The sequence below is a fragment of the Pseudophryne corroboree genome, chromosome 2, assembly GCF_028390025.1.
Source record: "Pseudophryne corroboree isolate aPseCor3 chromosome 2, aPseCor3.hap2, whole genome shotgun sequence".
In the NCBI taxonomy this organism is placed as follows: domain Eukaryota; kingdom Metazoa; phylum Chordata; class Amphibia; order Anura; family Myobatrachidae; genus Pseudophryne; species Pseudophryne corroboree.
Genome location: NC_086445.1, coordinates 885,595,067 through 885,612,649, shown reverse-complemented (window position 1 = coordinate 885,612,649; position 17,583 = coordinate 885,595,067). Strand labels below are relative to the sequence as shown.

At 45.0% G+C, this 17,583-nt stretch overlaps 1 long non-coding RNA gene across 1 annotated transcript in view; it reads left to right on the top strand.

Annotated features, from left to right (window-relative positions):
- The window catches only part of LOC134986459 (uncharacterized), a 106,792-nt gene extending 105,810 nt beyond the window's left edge, over nt 1–982 (top strand). Inside the window, exons 3-4 of the long non-coding RNA XR_010192336.1 lie at nt 354–462; nt 547–982. This is a non-coding gene — a long non-coding RNA (uncharacterized LOC134986459). The remainder of the gene's footprint in view (nt 1–353; nt 463–546) is intronic.
- The last annotated feature ends 16,601 nt before the right edge of the window (nt 983–17,583 follow it).

The window sequence follows — 17,583 nt, the reverse complement described above, 5'->3', positions numbered from 1 at the left end:
GTTTGATCAATTCTAACAAATCACTACACATGGAACACATGTCATTGACTGTTGCTTCCAGATATCCTGCATAGCAACATCATCACTCTTAACTTAAATACATACATATGCCTGTTTGTGGCAAATGGGTCTGGTTACTTCATTGTGAAAGCAAACACATTAGTTTTCTTGTAGATCACACATACTCCACCATAAAAACACTTTGAAATCCATAATGTGTTACCTTATATTTGTATTTAAACAAACATAGTAATGTTTTATATGTATTTGGCCATGTTAGTTCAAACACACATGTGTTAAATTGTAAAATTACCGTACTATTTTCACAAAATAAACATGAGTTTCTGTTGCAGCATCTTACACACAATGTGCTACTGTATGGCTGAAGTGGACATACATATATTTAAAGGATGTGGACAAGGCCATTTTGCTCGGATTCCATTTCATCTTTTACTGACTTCGGTAAGTATATCATATTTTGATGTGTTTGGACTTAATGCGTTTAAGTAAAAGTTTGATTAATATATATTTTTTTAATTTTTACAGTTTGATACTCACAATCAAGCTGAGGGGAGTGTGGTTCATGTCTAGGAGGTGTGTCCAAAATTTGGAGTGTGGGGCCCGAACATACTGTCGATAATCTTCGTGGCGGGGTAGCCTGCTGTGGTTGGCCCTGGACATCAGACCTTGCTTTCTTTGCTGCCCCATTTTTTTTGCCTGTTGTGTTACTGAAGTCCAACTTCTGCTGCTCCAGACTTCTTTTGATGGACCTAGTATTGAAAGTGAAATGTTGTTATGGCCATTCCTTTACAAACATACCCTATACTACAATGGACACTTTACCTGCTTCCGCCGCGTCAACATCATCAAATGTAATGGGAGTTACTGTCGGACAACCAGTACTGCTTTTTTCCAACACTGTAAAACCAAAATAAGAAATCATGTAATCATGCTATTGTGGATACATCCACCCATTATGCTTATAAACATTAAATAAATAAAAAGAGCGTGTTTTGCATTTTTAAAAAACATAAGGACCGTAAACCAAGAAACCACTACATAAAACAATAAAGATTGTCCAATAGCCATATGCACTATGGAAAGTGCAACACAGGAAAACATGTACAGGACACAGACATAGGACACAAGTCAAAATACAGTCAATAACAACCAAATGCACACACATCTTCATTTGGTAATGAAAGGTCAAATATTACATATGCAATATAGAAATTGCTCTGTGATGTGGCACTCCAAACACACATTACCACTATATGAGGCAACCAAAAATACAACACCAAAAAATAAAAAAAAATAAAAAACAGTGTTGTGTCTGGATACAAATACAGCCTCAAACTGAACAAACAAATAGTGTTTTTTTGTCAAAAAAGAAAACATTCAGTAATAAGGACATTACACATGTAAGTGGTTTTAAAACCACTTTCCACTACTCCAGCCTCTAACATGACAACCACAGTTTTAACAACATTGCACATGGATAACATAAATCTCAAACCTAGTCAAAATGTAAACTTTCGAAATGTGCAAAAGGAATACATTATTGCAGGACAATTCTATGACACACCAAGTCCAAACTACACATGGAAAATATAGTGGGGGAAAAAACATGACATACAATAAAGTAAGATGTTACATTGGCTTTTGTAGAAAACATAACCAAAAACAAGGTATTTGCTGACACACACTTGAAGATGGGAGTAATATGCAACGTCACATGACACACATTAGAATTAAATTAAAAAAAAACATAGAATGTTAATGCAAATACACATGCTCACCATTCTTCCTGGGCCCAGCTTGTCTTTGGATTTCGCCTTTATCAGGAGATCATCCAGGTATGGGATAATCGCGACTCCTTGCTTGCGAAGGAGGACCATCATTTCCGCCATTACCTTGGTGAAAATCCTCGGAGCTGTGGACAGAAATTGGTAATGACAATCCTGAGTAGCAAACCTCAGGTAAGCCTGATACGAAGGATATATGGGGATGTGTAAGTAGGCATCCTTTATGTCGACCGACACCATGAAATGCCCTTCCTCAAGACTGGAGATCACTGCTCGGAGAGATTCCATCTTGAATTTGAATTTTTTCAGGTAAAGATTCAGGGACTTTAGGTTCAGAATTGGTCTGACCGAGCCGCCCGGCTTCGGGACCACAAACAGGCTTGAATAAAAGCCTTCTCCCTGTTGTGCCGGGGGAACCCTGACAATAACTTGATTTAGACACAACTTTTGTATTACATCGCATACTACCTCCCTGTTCGAGAGGTAGTATGGTAAGCTGAGAAGCTGTTAAGGCTGATTTGATAAAACGTCGACGGGGAACGTCTTGAAGCTCCAGTTTGTACCCCTGGGACACTATTTCTACAATCCACGGGTCTAGGGCCGAACAAGCCCAGAATTGACTGAAGAGCTTGAGACGTGCCCCCACCGGTGCGGACTCCTGCAGAGGAGCCCCAGCGTCATGCGGTGGATTTGGCAGAAGCCAGGGAGGACTTCTGCTCCTGAGAACCTGCCATGGCCGGAGATCTTTTACCTTTTCCTTTTCCTCTATTAGCAAGGAAGGAATAACCTTTTTTGTATTTATTCGGCCGAAAGGACTGCATCTGCAAGTGGTGCGCTTTCTTTTGTTGTGGAGGAACATAAGGCAAAAATTACAACTTACCCACGGTAGCCGTAGATACCAGTTCAGCGAGACCTTCACCAAACAATACACCACCTTTATACGGTAGAGACGCCATAGCTTTTTTAGAGTCAGCATCAGCATTCCATTGATGAATCCACAATGCCCTCCTAGCTGAGACTGCCATGGCATTGGCCCTTGATCCCAAGAGGCCAATATCTCTCGCCGCTTCCTTTAGGTAGGCTGCAGCGTCCCTATATAACCCAGCGTTAAAAGGATGGTATCCCTGTCCAGGGTATCTATATCAGATGACAAGATATCTACCCATTTCTCGAGAGCACTACTCACCCACGCAGATGCAATAGCTGGTCTGAGTAGTGTACCTGTGGTGACATAAATGGATTTCAGCGTATTTTCCTGCCTACGATCCGCAGGATCCTTAAGAGCTGCCGTGTCAGGAGACGGTAAAGCCACCTTTTTAGACAAACGTGACAGTGCCTTGTCTACAACGGGAGGTGACTCCCACTTTTCTCTATCCCCAGAGCGGAACAGATATGCCATTTGAATCCTTTTGGGAATCAGAAACTTTCTGACAGGATTTTCCCACATTTTTTCAAAAAGGGCATTCAGTTCATGAGAGGGAGTAAACGTTACCTCAGGTTTCTTTCCCTTATACATACAGACCCTAGTATCAGGAACAGCAGGGTCCTCAGTGATGTGTAAGATGTCTTTTATTGCCACAATCATGTACTGAATGCTCTTTGCCAATTTTGGGTCTAATCTGGTATCACTATAGTCGACACTGGAGTCAGAGTCCGTGTCGGTATCTATGTCTGCTAACTGCGCAAACGAACGTTTATGTGACCCCTAGGGGGTCTGTACCTGTGATGACACCTCCTCCACGGATTTTTTCCATACCTGGTTCTGAGACTCAGATTTATCTAATCTCTTATTAATAAGAGTCACATTAGCATTCAAAGCATTCAACACATTTACCCAGTCAGAAGTCGGCGGTGCCGACAGGGTCACTCCCACAGCCGTTTCTGCCCCCCAACACAGTCTCCTCCTGGGAAGGGCACTCTGCCTCAGACATGCCGACACACCTGTACCGACACCCACAAACACACTGGGCCAAAAGGGGGACAGACCCAGAGTAAAGCCTGTCAGAGAAACACAGAGGGAGTTTGACAGCTCACAACCCAGCGCCTGTCCCGGTTCAGAAAGCTATAAATATAATGCCTCAGACCCTGCAGCACTTTAAAAACACTTAATATTTCACCAAATATACTGTGCCCCCCCCCCCCCTGTTTTGCACCCTGTTACTTGTTATATCAGTGGTGAGGAAGGGCCAGCGTCTCTGCATGCTCTGGAGAGAAAATGGCGCTGATGTGAGCTGTGAGGGCTAAGCCCTGCCCCCTACATGGCGCGCTTCAGCCCGCTCTTTTTTAAATAAATTATGCCTGCAGGGGTATGAATTTAGTGCAATTCCAGTCTGCCAGCCAAAACAGAGGTTTATAATGCTGCCCAGGGCCCCCCCCCCCTCTCCCGGCGCCCTGCACCCTACCGTGCCGCTGTGTATGGGAGCATGGCGCGCAGCGCAATCGCTGTGGGGTACCTCAGAAGCCGTCACTGAAGTCTTCATTTCTTCTTCTACTCACCTGTCTTTTGACTTCTGGCTCTGCAAGGGGGGTGACGGCGGGCTCTGGGAGTGAACCCCTAGACGTACCTAGCAGAGCCGGATTAAGGCCCCGGGAGGCCTGGGGTACTAAAAAGCAGGGTGCCCCCATGGACTAAAAAACTAAAATAATATATATATATATATATATATATATAGATAGATATATATCGCTAAAAATCCCTCCTCCTTCATTTCAGCGTGCGGCGCGCCAATGACTGAGCCGCAGGCTTGCTGAGCCGGACAGCAATTGGACAGCTGAGCCGTCGCTCAGCTGCCCTGACTACACCTGTTAGAGCACTCTTCTTAGAGCTGTAGTCAGCGCAGCTGAGCGACGGCTCAGTTGTCCAATTGCTGTCCGGCTCAGCAAGCATGCGGCTCCGTCATTGGTGCGCCACATGCTGAACTGAAGGAGGAGGAAGGACAGGGCAGCGGGGAGCCGGGGCTCGTGAGCGCAGCACCGCAGATCGGATTGAAGAAAGGTCCGATCTGTGGTGTGGCAGGGGGCCCCGGGACCCCCCCCCCCTTAATCCGGCTCTGGTACCTAGTGTTCCAAACCCTCAGGAGCTAATGGTGTCCTGTAGCCAAGAAGCAGAGCCTTTAAACTCCCTAGAAGTAGGTCTGACTTCTCTCCCCTAAGTCCCACGATGTAGGGAGACCGTTGCCAGCAGCCTCCCTGAAAATAAAAAACCTAACATAAAGCATACTTACCTACTCTCCCGGAAGCTGCGGGAGGCTCCCGTTTTTTGGGGTAGCCCCCCGCACCCCCGGAAGAGTGGGCAGGTCTCCTGCATCCTGCTCGCACCCTAGTGATGCGAGCAGGATGGAGAGAAAATCTCCCGTATTCGCGGGTCCGTCGGGTAGAGAAGGGGTTAAAATAGCGTCATTTTAGCCCTGCACCCTTCCCGCGGACCCGCGAATCGCGGCATTTTTCGATGCGGGGGTGGGGCTTAGTGATGTCACAGTCTGGCCCCGCCCCCCAAATACTCCTGGAGTGTCTCCTCTCCGGGCTTCTCCCGGAGAGGAGAAATAGAATGTAGGCAAGTGTGACATAAAGTCTTTTCCGAGAAACTCAGTAGAGCTCCTCAGTTGTGCATCCAGTCTGCCTGGGCACAGATTCTAAACTGGAGTCTGAAGGAGGGGCATAGCGGGAGGAGCCAGTTCACACCCCTTCAAAGTCTTAAAGTGCCCATGTCTCCTGCGGATCCCGTCTATACCCATGGTTCTTGAAGCGTCCCCAGCATCCTCTAGGACGTATGAGAAATAAAAATAATAATTATAGGAGGTGTAAACAAAGTCAGGATCCAGTTCTTCAGGGACAGACACCTCTTTTATCATAGATTGTCAGTCAGCGTTTACAAAGAGTGCCTGGACTTTGCTGAGCTACAGAAAGTATCTATTGCCCAGTAGAGCAGTGTGAAACAGACATTGTTACAGCAACAGCTCTGAATCCTTAGTTTACCTAGAGCACCATATAAAGTAAACATACTGTAATGTAGTTGCTATTATTTTGCTAGAGCTGTAGACTAATGGAGGAGATTACAACAGGGAACTGCAGATGTTTAATGGAGGAAAAAGCAGCAATAACTTCTGAATATACAGTACTAGACCAATTTCAATCTCTGCTATACTCTTCTTACCACATCACTTCAGAACTGCTAATAATAACTAATTCTAAGAGATTAACCTACTGGCAAGAGCACCAATGAGCTCAGAATTGATGAACTATACAATGCTAGGGGTGTAGTATGGTATGCCGGCGGCCGGGCTCCCGGCGACCAGCATACCGGCGCCGGGAGCCCGACCGCCGGCATACCGACAGCGTGGCGAGCGCAAGTGAGCTCCTTGCGGGCACGGTGGCGCGCTACGCGTGCCACGCTATTTTATTCTCCCTCCAGGGGGTCGTGGACCCCCACGAGGGAGAAAAAGTGTTGGTATGCCGGCTGTCGGGATTCCGGCACGGTATACTGTGCGCCGGGATCCCGACAGTCAGCATACTGAAGACCACCCCAATGCTAGTATACGGGGCCACAAGGTGTTATGTAATTATTTATATTTGTATTGTCTCATGTGAAGGATTGTTTAAAGCTAAAAAGGGCCATAGTTTGATGAACTAGATTAACTAAAATACAGCTATAACTTTGTTGACTCACTAAAGCATAAGGTAAAAGTGTTGCATTGTATTGTTATACTTATAAACTTAAAACTGTTGAAATTGAGTCCAACTGCTTACAGTAAGATTTAGAAACCTGTTTAAAAGACTGTTAAAACTGAGTAAAGTCAATAGAGTAGACTTTATCTGGAGATACCAGTCTCTGTGTCACAGTACACCTTGTTGTTTTTGTTTTTTTAAATGTTTTATTGAAATTTTCCAATAGCAAAACAAATAAAGAAAAAAAAATTCCATAGTAAGGGTGTGTACACACGGTGAGATTTTTTCTCCCAATTCTGACTATATAGTCAGAATCGGAAGAAAAGTTAGTGCAGATCGCAAGGTGACAGTCACCTTGCGATCCCGATTCGATGCCGATGCGCGGTCCCGCGCGGTCGGCATCAAAAGAAAAGATAGACTGTGCAGGCAAGTCAATTTTGACTATCTCTATAGAAGAGATAGTCAAAATTGACACTTAGCCAAAATCGCACATAGGGAGTCATTCCGAGTTGTTCGCCCGTTATTTTTTTTGTTGCTACGGAGCGATTAGTCGCAAACTGCGCATGCGCAATGTTCGCAGTGCGCCTGCGCCAAGTAAATCAGCACAAAAGTTTGGTATTTTACTCACGGCTTAACAAAGTTTTTTAATCGTTGAAGTGATCGGAGTGTGATTGACAGGAAGTGGGTGTTTCTGGGCGGAAACTGGACGCTTTCTGGGAGTGTGCGGAAAAACGCAGGCGTTTCAGGGAAAAACGCGGGAGTGTCTGGAGAAACGGGGGAGTGGCTGGGCGAACGCTGGGTGTGTTCGTGACGTCAAACCAGGAACGAAACTGACTGAACTGATTGAACTGATCGCTATTTGTGAGTAGGTCTGGAGCTACTCAGAAACTGCTAAGAAATTTGTATTCGCAATTCTGCTAATCTTTCGTTCGCAATTCTGCTAAGCTAAGATACACTCCCAGAGGGCGGCGGCTTAGCGTGTGCAATGCTGCTAAAAGCAGCTAGCGAGCTAACAACTCGGAATCACCCCCATAGCCAGTATCGCAAGCACACTCATTATGTGCTTGCGATACTGACTATGTGCCGACCCGGCCCCTATCGCATAGTGATAATCGGGCATAGCCCGAATCTCACCATGTGTACACACCCTTAGAGTCAAATATGTCCATATACAATACAATATTAAAAGAAAAACAATCTTAACCACAAAAACTAACAAAAACCAGACAAAACATACAAGAGATGAGACAAAGACAAGGAAGGGGAAAGGGATAAAACAAATTGTGTATTATGTCACAGATTTTTCTCAGAGTCAAAAGCAACCAAAATACGCCAACAGTCATAAAAAAGAACATTAAGACTTGAATATCGGAATGTGCTCAGAAAGAACAGATCAATTTATGTCACGTAAGACGGAGGGGGGGGGGGGGGGGGGAGTTTCCGAAAAGCGGACCAATTCAAGGAGTCAAAGAATCCAAGGATGTGAGACCTGGGTATGGGATCCAAAATCTCTATGAGTGGGCAACATTTCCTATAGAAAGGGGGGACATTTTTGTCTAAGAGAAAGTAGATTGTCGTTCATAATACATAACTGTATTCACCATGGTTAATAACTGTTCCAATCTAGGGGGTAACCTATGAATCCATTGAGTCAAAATAGCTTTCTTTGCTAGTGTAAACTAGGGATGAACGGGTTTGGTTCTCACAGAACTGAACCCTACCGGACTTCGCCATTCGAGCCCAGATCCGAGTCAGGCTTGGGTTTTCCCGCCTGACTCGGAAACCAGAACGAGGCAAAACGTCATCATCCCGCTGTTGGAATGTCGAGGGGTTTGGATTCAATATAAGAAGCCGCACGTCACCGCCATTTTCACTCCGGCATAGGAGAGTGTAGAGAGAGGACGTGTCTTCGTTCTCTCAGTGTCCATGTCTTGTGCTGTATTTGTCCAGTCACAGTGGTTGTGTCCTCTTGCTGCCATATGTCCATTGCTGCTGTATTGTGCTGCATCAGTCCAGTGGTAGTATCCTGTGCATCAGCCATCAGTCATTCCTGTGCCGCATATTGTGTTATATAACTCCAGAAAAATAATGGAGAAAAAAAAATTGGAGGATAAAATAGGGAAAGATCAAGAACCACTTCCTCCTAGTGCTGAAGCTGCTGCCACTAGCCATGACATAGACAATGAAATGCCATCACAGTCGTCTGCCAGGCCGATGCCCAATATGATAGTAGAAGCCATGTATAATCTAAAAAGCCAAAGTACAGTAAAAAGACCCCCAAAAAAGAAATTGAAATGGTCTGTGGAGAAACATAAACTTGCCAATATGCCATTTATGACACGGAGTGGCAAGGAACGGCTGAGGACCTGTGCTATGTTCATGACTAGTGGTTCAGCTTTACATGAGGATGGAAGCTCTCATCCTCTCGCTAGAAAAATTAAAAGAGTTAAGCTGTAAAAAGCACAGAAAAGAACTGTGCGTTCTGAGATGGTATCACAAATCCTCAAGGAGAGTTCAAGTGTGTCGGCGGTTGCGATGCCTGACCTTCCCAACACTGGATGGGAAGACGTGGCTTCTTCCACCATTTGCACGCCCCCAGCAAGTGCTGGAATGAACACCCACAGTCCAGTTCCTGATATTGAAATTGAAGATGTCACTGTTGAAGTACACCAGGATGAGGATATGGGTGTTGCTGGCACTGAGGAGGAAGTTGACGATGAGGATTCTGATGGTGATGTGGTTTGTTTAAGTCAGGCACAGGGGGAGACACCTATTGTCCTTGGTATGAAGAAGCCCATTGTGATGCCTGGGCAAACTACCAAAAAAGCCACCTCTTCGGTGTGGAATTATTTCTCCACAAATTCGGACAACAGGTGTCAAGCCATCTGTTGTCTCTGTCAATCTGTAATAAGTAGTGGTAAGGATGTTAGCCACCTAGAAACATCCTCCCTTATATGTCACCTGCAGCGCATTCATCATAAGTCAGTGTCAAGTTGTGAAACTTTGGGAAAGAGCATAAGCAGTCCACTGACACCTAAATCCCTTCTTCCTCTTGTACCCAAGCTCCTGCAAGCCACACCACCAACTCCCTCAACGTCAACTTCCTCTTCAGTCAGGAACGTCAGCAGTCCTGCAGGCCATGTCACTGTCAACTGAGGAGTCCTCTCCTAACCGGGATTCCTCCGGAGGATCCTTGAGTGGTACGCCTGCTGTTGCTGCCGCTGCTGTTGCTGCTGCTGGGAGTCGATCATCATCCCAGAGGGGAAGTCGGAAGACCACTTGTACAACTTCTAGTAAGCAATTGACTGTCCAACAGTCATTTGTGAGGAAGATGAAATATGACAGCAGTCATCCTTTTGCAAAGCGGATAGCTGAGGCCTTGACAGCTATGTTGGTGTTTGACGTGCGTCCGGTATCTGCCATTAGTTCAGTGGGACTTAGAGAATTGTTTGAGGTACTGTGTCCCCAGTATCAAATCCCATCTAGGTTCCACTTCTCTAGGCAGGCGATACCAAGAATGTACAAAGACGTCAGAAAAAGTGTCCTTAGTATCCTACAAAATGCAGTTGTACCCACTGTCCACTTAACCACGGACATGTGGACAAGTGGAACAGGGCAGACTAAGGACTATATGACTGTGATAGCAAACTGGGTAGATGTATGGCCTCCCGCAGCAACAACAGCAGCAACATCAGTAGCAGCATCTCGCAAACGCCAACTCGTTCCTAGGCAGGCTACACTATGTCTCACCGCTTTCTGTAAGAGGCACACAGCTGACAAACTCTTACGTAAAACCAAGGAACATCATCGCATAATGGCTTACCCCAATTAGACTCTCCTGGGGATTTCTGATATCGGACAACACCACCAATATTGTGCATGCATTACATCTGGGCAAATTCCAGCAAGTCCCATGTTTCGCACATTAAATTAATTTGGTGGTGCAGAATTTTTTGAAAAATGACAGGGGCATGCAGTAGATGCTGTCAGTGGTCCAAAAAATTGCGAACCACTTTCGGCATTCAGGCACTGCGTGCCAAAGACTGGAGCACCATCAAACATGCCAGAACCTGCCCTGCCATCACCTGAAGCAAGAGGTGGTAACGAGGTGGAATTCAACACTCTATATGCTTCAGAGGATGGAGGAGCAGCAAAACGCCATTCAAGCCTATACATCCACCTACGATATAGGCAAAGGAGGGGGAATGCACCTGACTCAAGCGCAGTGGAGAATGATTTCCATCTTGTGCAAGGTTCTCCAACCCTTCGAACTTGCCACAAGTGAAGTCAGTTCAGACACTTACAGCTTTAGTCAGGTCATTCCCCTCATCAGGCTTTTGCAGAAGCAGTAGGAGAGATTGAAGGAGGAGCTAAGATGGAGCGATTCCGCAAAGTATGTGGGACTTATGGATGGAGCCCTTCATTCGCTTTGCCAGGATTCAAGGGTGGTCAATCTGTTGAAATCAGAGCACTACATTTTGGCCACCGTGCTCGATCCTAGGTTTAAAGCCTACGTTGTATCTCTCTTTCCGGCAGACACAAGTGTGCAGAGGTGCAAAGACCTGCTGGTGAGTAAATTGTCAACTCAAGTGGAACGTGACCCGTCAACAGCTTCTCCTTCAATTTCTCCTGCCACTGGGGCTGCAATTAAAAGGATAAGATTTCGTAGCCCACCCGGGCAGTCAGGAGTGAACGCTGACATCTGGTCCGGACTGAAGGACCTGCCAACGATTACTGACATGTCTACTGTCACTGCATATGATTCTGTCACCATTGAAAGAATGGTGAAGGATTATATGAGTGACAGCATCCAAGTAGGCATGTCAGACAGTCCGTACGTATACTGCAGGAAAAAGAGGCAATTTGGATGCCCTTGCACAAACTGGCTTTATTTTACCTAAGTGTTTAATGCAGCCGGTAACCTTGTCAGCGATCGGCTTAGGGGGTTACTTCCACAAAATGTGGAGAAAATGATGTTAATCAAAATGAATTATAAATTCATCCGGGAAGACCTTTACCAGCAATTGCCTACAGAAAGTACACAGGGACCTGTGATGGTGGATTCCAGTGGGGACGAATTAATACTCTGTGAGGAGGAGGATGTACACAGTGAAAGGGGTGAGGAATCAGAGGATGAGGATGAGGTCGACATCTTGCCTCTGTAGAGCAAGTTTGTGCAAGGAGAGATTGCTTCTTTTTTGGTGGGAGCTCAAACAAACCAGTCATTTCAGCCACAGTCGTGTGGCAGACCTTGTTGCTGAAATGATTGGTTTGTTAAAGTGTGCATGTCCTGTTTATACAACATAAGGGTGGGTGGGAGGGCCCAAGGACAATTCCATCTTGCCGCTATTTTTCTTCTTATCAGCATGTGCTGTTTGGGGACTATTTTTTTTAAAGTGTCCTCCTGTCTGACACTTCCGTATATGGCCAGTGGTACTGCCATTTAATTCCAGTGATTTTGCCATATAATTCCAGTGATTTGGACATATAATTTCTGTGATTTGGACATATAATTCCAGTGATTTTGCCATTTAATTCCAGTGATTTGGACATATAATTCCAGTGATTTTGCAGTATAATTCCAGTGATTTGGACGTATAACTCCAGTGATTTTTGCCATTTAATTCCAGTGATTTGGACGTATAATTCCAGTGATTTGGACGTATAATTCCAATGGGAATTGTTTGTGTCGCTTGGCTTAGTTATACAGCTACCTCATTGCACCACTTCAACATCTTTTCATGAGATGCTGTTTGGGGCCTAGTTTTTGAAAAGTGCCATTCTGTCTGACACTGCTGTATGAGTCCAGGGGTACTGCTGTATTAGTCCTGGGGTACTGCCATACAAGTCCACCAATACCAAATTTTGTAAAAATGACAGGGGCATGCAGGAGAAGCTGTCAGTGGACCGAACAATTGCGGCCCACTTTCGACATTCAGCCACTGCATGACACCACTAGATGGGCCAGGTGGTTGTGTCGCTTAGATTAGTCATACAGCAACCTCGGTGCACCTCTTTTTCTTCTTTGCAACATGTGCTGTTTGGGGCCTTTTCTTTGGATATCTGCCCTCCTGTCTGCCACTGCAGTGCCACTCCTAGATGGGCCAATTGTTTGTGTCACTTGGCTTAGTCATACAGCTACCTCATTGCACCTCTTCTACATCTTTGTATGAGGTGCTGTTTGAGGCCTAGTTTTTGAAAAGTGCCATTCTGTCTGACACTGCAATTCCACTCCTAGATGGGCCAGGTGTTTGTGACGCACACTTGTGTCATTTAGCTTAGTCATACAGCCACCTCGGTGCAACCTTAAGGCCTAAAAACAATATTGTGAGGTGTGAGGTGTTCAGAATAGACTGGAAATGAGTGGAAATTAATGTTATTGAGGTTAATAATACCGTAGTGTTAAAATTACCCCCCAATTCTGTGATTTTAGCAGTTTTTATGTTTTTTTCAAAAATCATCCAGATCCAAAACCAAAACCAAAACACAAAAGGGTGGTTTTGGCAAGACCAAGCCAAAACCAAAACACGAAAGTGGAATTAGAACCAAAACCAAAACACAAAGCACGAATAGTGCCAGCCGCACATCTCTAGTGTAAACAAAACATAAAGGAAGGGATGGAGTCGTAGGGATTCTAGAGGTCGGACAATTGTAAACCTAAAAGGGCGATAGGTGAGAGAGTAAGGTTCAATTTAAATTTAGAATTAATGTACCATAAAACCTTATTCTAGAATAATTTTATCTGCCAAAAAGCATGCATCAGAGTGGCCTTTGATGCATTGCATTTAGGGCAGTGCCCGGATTCTAAGGAAACCATGTGACTTCTCTGACTCGGGGATATATAAGCTCGGTTTAGAAATTTTATGTGGACTTCCTGGAGGTTTGAGGAGTGAAGACCTTTGAGAATATTCGGCAGAGGGTGAAAAAAGTCAGCTATAGTCCCCTGTAGAGAGAGGTCTACCTTCCATCTTTCATACATAGAATGCCACACTCTGACAGCTTTTATAGGGAGAACATCCCAGTATATCCATTGAGGTTTAAAGGGCATTTTGGTGATACATATGAGTAAAGATGTGAGAGGGTCAGAGTCTCGTGTAGAAAGCGGAGCCTGAGGCAGGGACTGAACATAATGCCTAACTTGAAGGTACATAAAAAATTCTGATCAGAGTACACCATAACTCTCTATTAGTCCAGAAAAAGAGAATATCACTCCCCCTGGATCAAAAAAGTCTCTAATACAACTGATTCCTTTAGTTTGCCATATAGCAAACTTTGTATTTTTTTTAAAGGTGGAGTAAAACAGAGTATTCCACAAATGGGGATAAAATCAGAGCGCTCATAATTCTGATTCATAGGTTTATTTATAGCTTTCCAGGCCAGAAATGAGTCCCAAAATAACAAATTGTCTTTCGCTATTAGAGGTAATAAAGGAGGCGGGGTATGCAGTAAGGCCTTTAAGTCATAGGGGGACACCAGAGCTTGCTCAATATGGTAATTGGAACAGGAGGATCTCATCAATAGCCAATCAGTAATGTATCTAAAGGCACCCGCCTTAGAGAAAGCAGATAAGTCTGGCATAGTGAGACCACCTTCCTCCCGTTTTAATTTAAGTTTGGCGAGGGCTATCCTCGGCTTTTTATTTGCCCACAAAAATTTTGTGAAGACTTTGTCATAAAGCATAGAATCGGCCTTAGTAAGCTTCAAGGGCAACAACTGGAGAGAGTAAGAAATTCTTGGGAAGACAACGCTCTTCAGAACAGCCGTAAGGCCAAGTAAGGATAGTGGAAGTGTAGACAAGGATTTAAGTTGAAGGGAAATATTAATCAGAATGGGGGTATAATTTACTTTGTACAAGTCAGATAAAGTGTCCGGGATATAAACTGCAAGGTGTTTTAATTTGGAGGTATTAAAGACAAATTGGGAGAAGTAGGGGAGGGAGGACAATCGAGAGGCTGTCGGGGTAAGTGGAAGAAATTCTGATTTTAAAGAGTTTACTCGATATCCTGCAAACAGACCAAATAAACTAATTTTGTCTATAATAGCCGGAACGGAGACCTCAGGGCGGGAAATAAAAAGCAACATGTCATCTGCAAAGAAACTAACTTTAAGTTCTTGGTCTAGTATTGTGATTCTGAAAACAAAGTGAGGTTTCGCAAAGCTATTGCCAAGGGTTCTATAGCGAGCGCAAATAATAATGGGGATAAAGGACAACCCTGTCTAGTTCCCCACCCCAACATCACAGGTTCTGAGAGATAGCCATTGCATAAGATATGAGAGCTAGACAAAGAGTATAAAGCCTACAGCACACGAGCCAGGCCCAGCGGGAACCCAAACTTTGCCAGAATGGTGTATAAATAGTCCCATTTCACCAGGTCAAAAGCCTTTTCAGCATCTAGAGAAAAAAGAAAGTGCGGGTCTGGGCTCCTGTTGTGGCCCAATCAGTGCGCCGCAGCCAGTATATTGCTAGTGGAATCCCTCCCAGAAATAAATCCTGTTTGGTCCGGATGAACCACAGAGGGGAGTAGGGTTTTCAGTCTGTCAGCAAGCATGTCTGTGAATAATTTGTAGTCCACATTCAAAAGTGATATTGGCGTATAAGACCCAGGAAGTTGTAGATCCTTACCCGGTTTAGGAAGGAGACGAATGATAGCGTCATTAAAATATGCAGATACCTTATGGGAGAGGAGAATAACATTAAATAATGTAGTGAGGGAAGATAGTAATTTAGAGAAGAGTATTTTATAATATTCCCCGGATAGACCATCTGGGTCCGGGGATTTAAGAGGTTTGAGGTGCTTGATAGCAGTTTCAACCTCAGATTCAGTAATAGGGGAGCAGAGTTGATCTGTTACAGAGGAATCTAGTTGTGGGGGAGAAATAGAATCCCTAAATGACGATTTGGCTTTTTCAACAATAGGAGGGGATTTATAAATATCCGTAGAGAAGTCAGAGAGGACTTGAGCTATATCTTTAGATTTGGAAGCTAAAGAACCATCTAAACGTTTAAGTGGATGAATAAGAGAATTTGACGTGGTTCCCCGTAGTAAATTTAACAAAAGCTTACCTATTTTTTTATTTCCAAAGCGATAAAATCTATGATTTTTATAAAAAGTGTGTTTCTCCCCTAATGCATTTAATACTGCGTCAAAGGCGACCGTTGCATCCAAATAAAGACGCTTCAGGGTGGGAGATGGATTTTGTTTGAATCTCTGGTAGGCCTCTGTCAGCTGCTGTTGGGACCGCTTAAATTCTGTAGCAAATTTCTTTTTTTCTGTGAGTAACGTATTCAATGAGACGTCCGCAAAGGACTGCTTTGGAGGCCTGCCAGAAAATCAAAGGATCGTCCTGAGCCATTTGGGCATTGTGAGCAGAGTAGTCATCCCAGAAAGTCTCAAGTCCTCTACAGAATTCCATAGACGAGGAAAAATCTGTGGGGAAGCTTTTAAAGGAGCCGACATCTAACTAGGTAGATATGGAAGCCCAGACAACCGAGTGGTCTGACAACGCCATTGGTTCTATATTAGAATCTATAGTATTGATAACTAGGGAATCAGAGATCAGTAAGTAATCAATTCTGGAGAGGGAATGATGGGCTACAGAGAGGCAGGTGTACTCTTTCTCAGTGGGGTGTAGAAATCTCCATACAGCCAATATCTTAAGCTGCTGCTCAGGGCCGGTTCTTGGCATTGTGACGCCCCGGGCAAAGTATAGGGGCGTGGCTTCAAATGGGGGGCGTGATCAGTTACGCCCCCATTTATGCCCCTGTAGCGACGCTGAAAAAAAATAAAATTAAAAAAAGTATACTTACCATCCCCGTTCCTGATCCAGACCGCTGCAGACTTCCTCAGCCGGCGCCGCTCTTCTTCTCTCCTTTCCTCGATCTATGGGAGAGACGTTTTTACGTCTCTCCCATAGAACAGCATAGATACTAGAGGTCAATTATGACCCCTAGTGTCTGTGCCACTATGCTGTGCGGTGCGCGATGACGTCATCGCGCACCGCACAGCAAAGGTCCTCTCCATGAAGTGAAACTAGACCGTAGCGTCTAGTTTCCCTTCATGGAGAGGACCTTTGCTGTGCAGTGCGCGATGACGTCATCGCGCACCGCACAACTAAGGTCCTCTCAATGAAGGTAAACTAGACGCTACGCGTCTGGTTCCCTTCAAAGCGGGGGGCACAGCTGGGCACTGCGGGGGGCACAGTGGCGGATCTTGCCCTGGTGCGGCGCCCTCCGGATGGCGCCGCCCCGGGCAAAAGTACTGCTTGCCCGTGGCAAGAACCGCCACTGCTGCTGCTCTATGTATGGTATACCCAATTTGGAGGAAAACGAGTTGAGGAGGCAGAATTAGTGTCCATATACTTTGAAGTAATAATATTGAAATCTCCCCCCACAATCAGAGGTAGGGAAGAGAACTGGTATAGCTGAGTAAGCAGGGATCAGAAAAAAGCTTTAGAATAATTATTAGGAGCATAAACTGTGCACAACACATTAGAGATGAGCGGGTTCGGTTCCTCGGAATCCGAACCCCCCCGAACTTCAGCCTTTTTACACGGGTCCGAGGCAGACTCGGATCTTCCCGCCTTGCTCGGCTAACCCGAGCGCGCCCGAACGTCATCATCCCGCTGTCGGATTCTCGCGAGGCTCGTATTCTATCGCAAGACTCGGATTCTATATAAGGAGCCGCGCGTCGCCGCCATTTTCACACGTGCATTGAGATTGATAGGGAGAGGACGTAGCTGGCGTCCTCTCCATTTAGATAGAGAGTGAGACACTTGATTTACTAGGAATTTAATTTTAGTAATTTTAGGGAGCATTAGGAGTACTCAGAGAGTGCAGAGTTTTGCTGATAGTTATACTAGTGACCAGTGACCACCAGTTTTATTTATTATTTAAAATCCGTTCTCTGCCTGAAAAAAAACGATACACAGTCACATACCATATCTGTGCTCAGCCTCAGTGTGCTGCATGATAATATCATCTATGTATATCTGACTGTGCTGAGTGCTCACTGCTCACACAGCTTAATTGTGGGGGAGACTGGGGAGCAGTTATAGCAGGAGTACATAACAGTGCACACTTTTGCTGCCAGTGTGACTGACCAGTGACCACCAG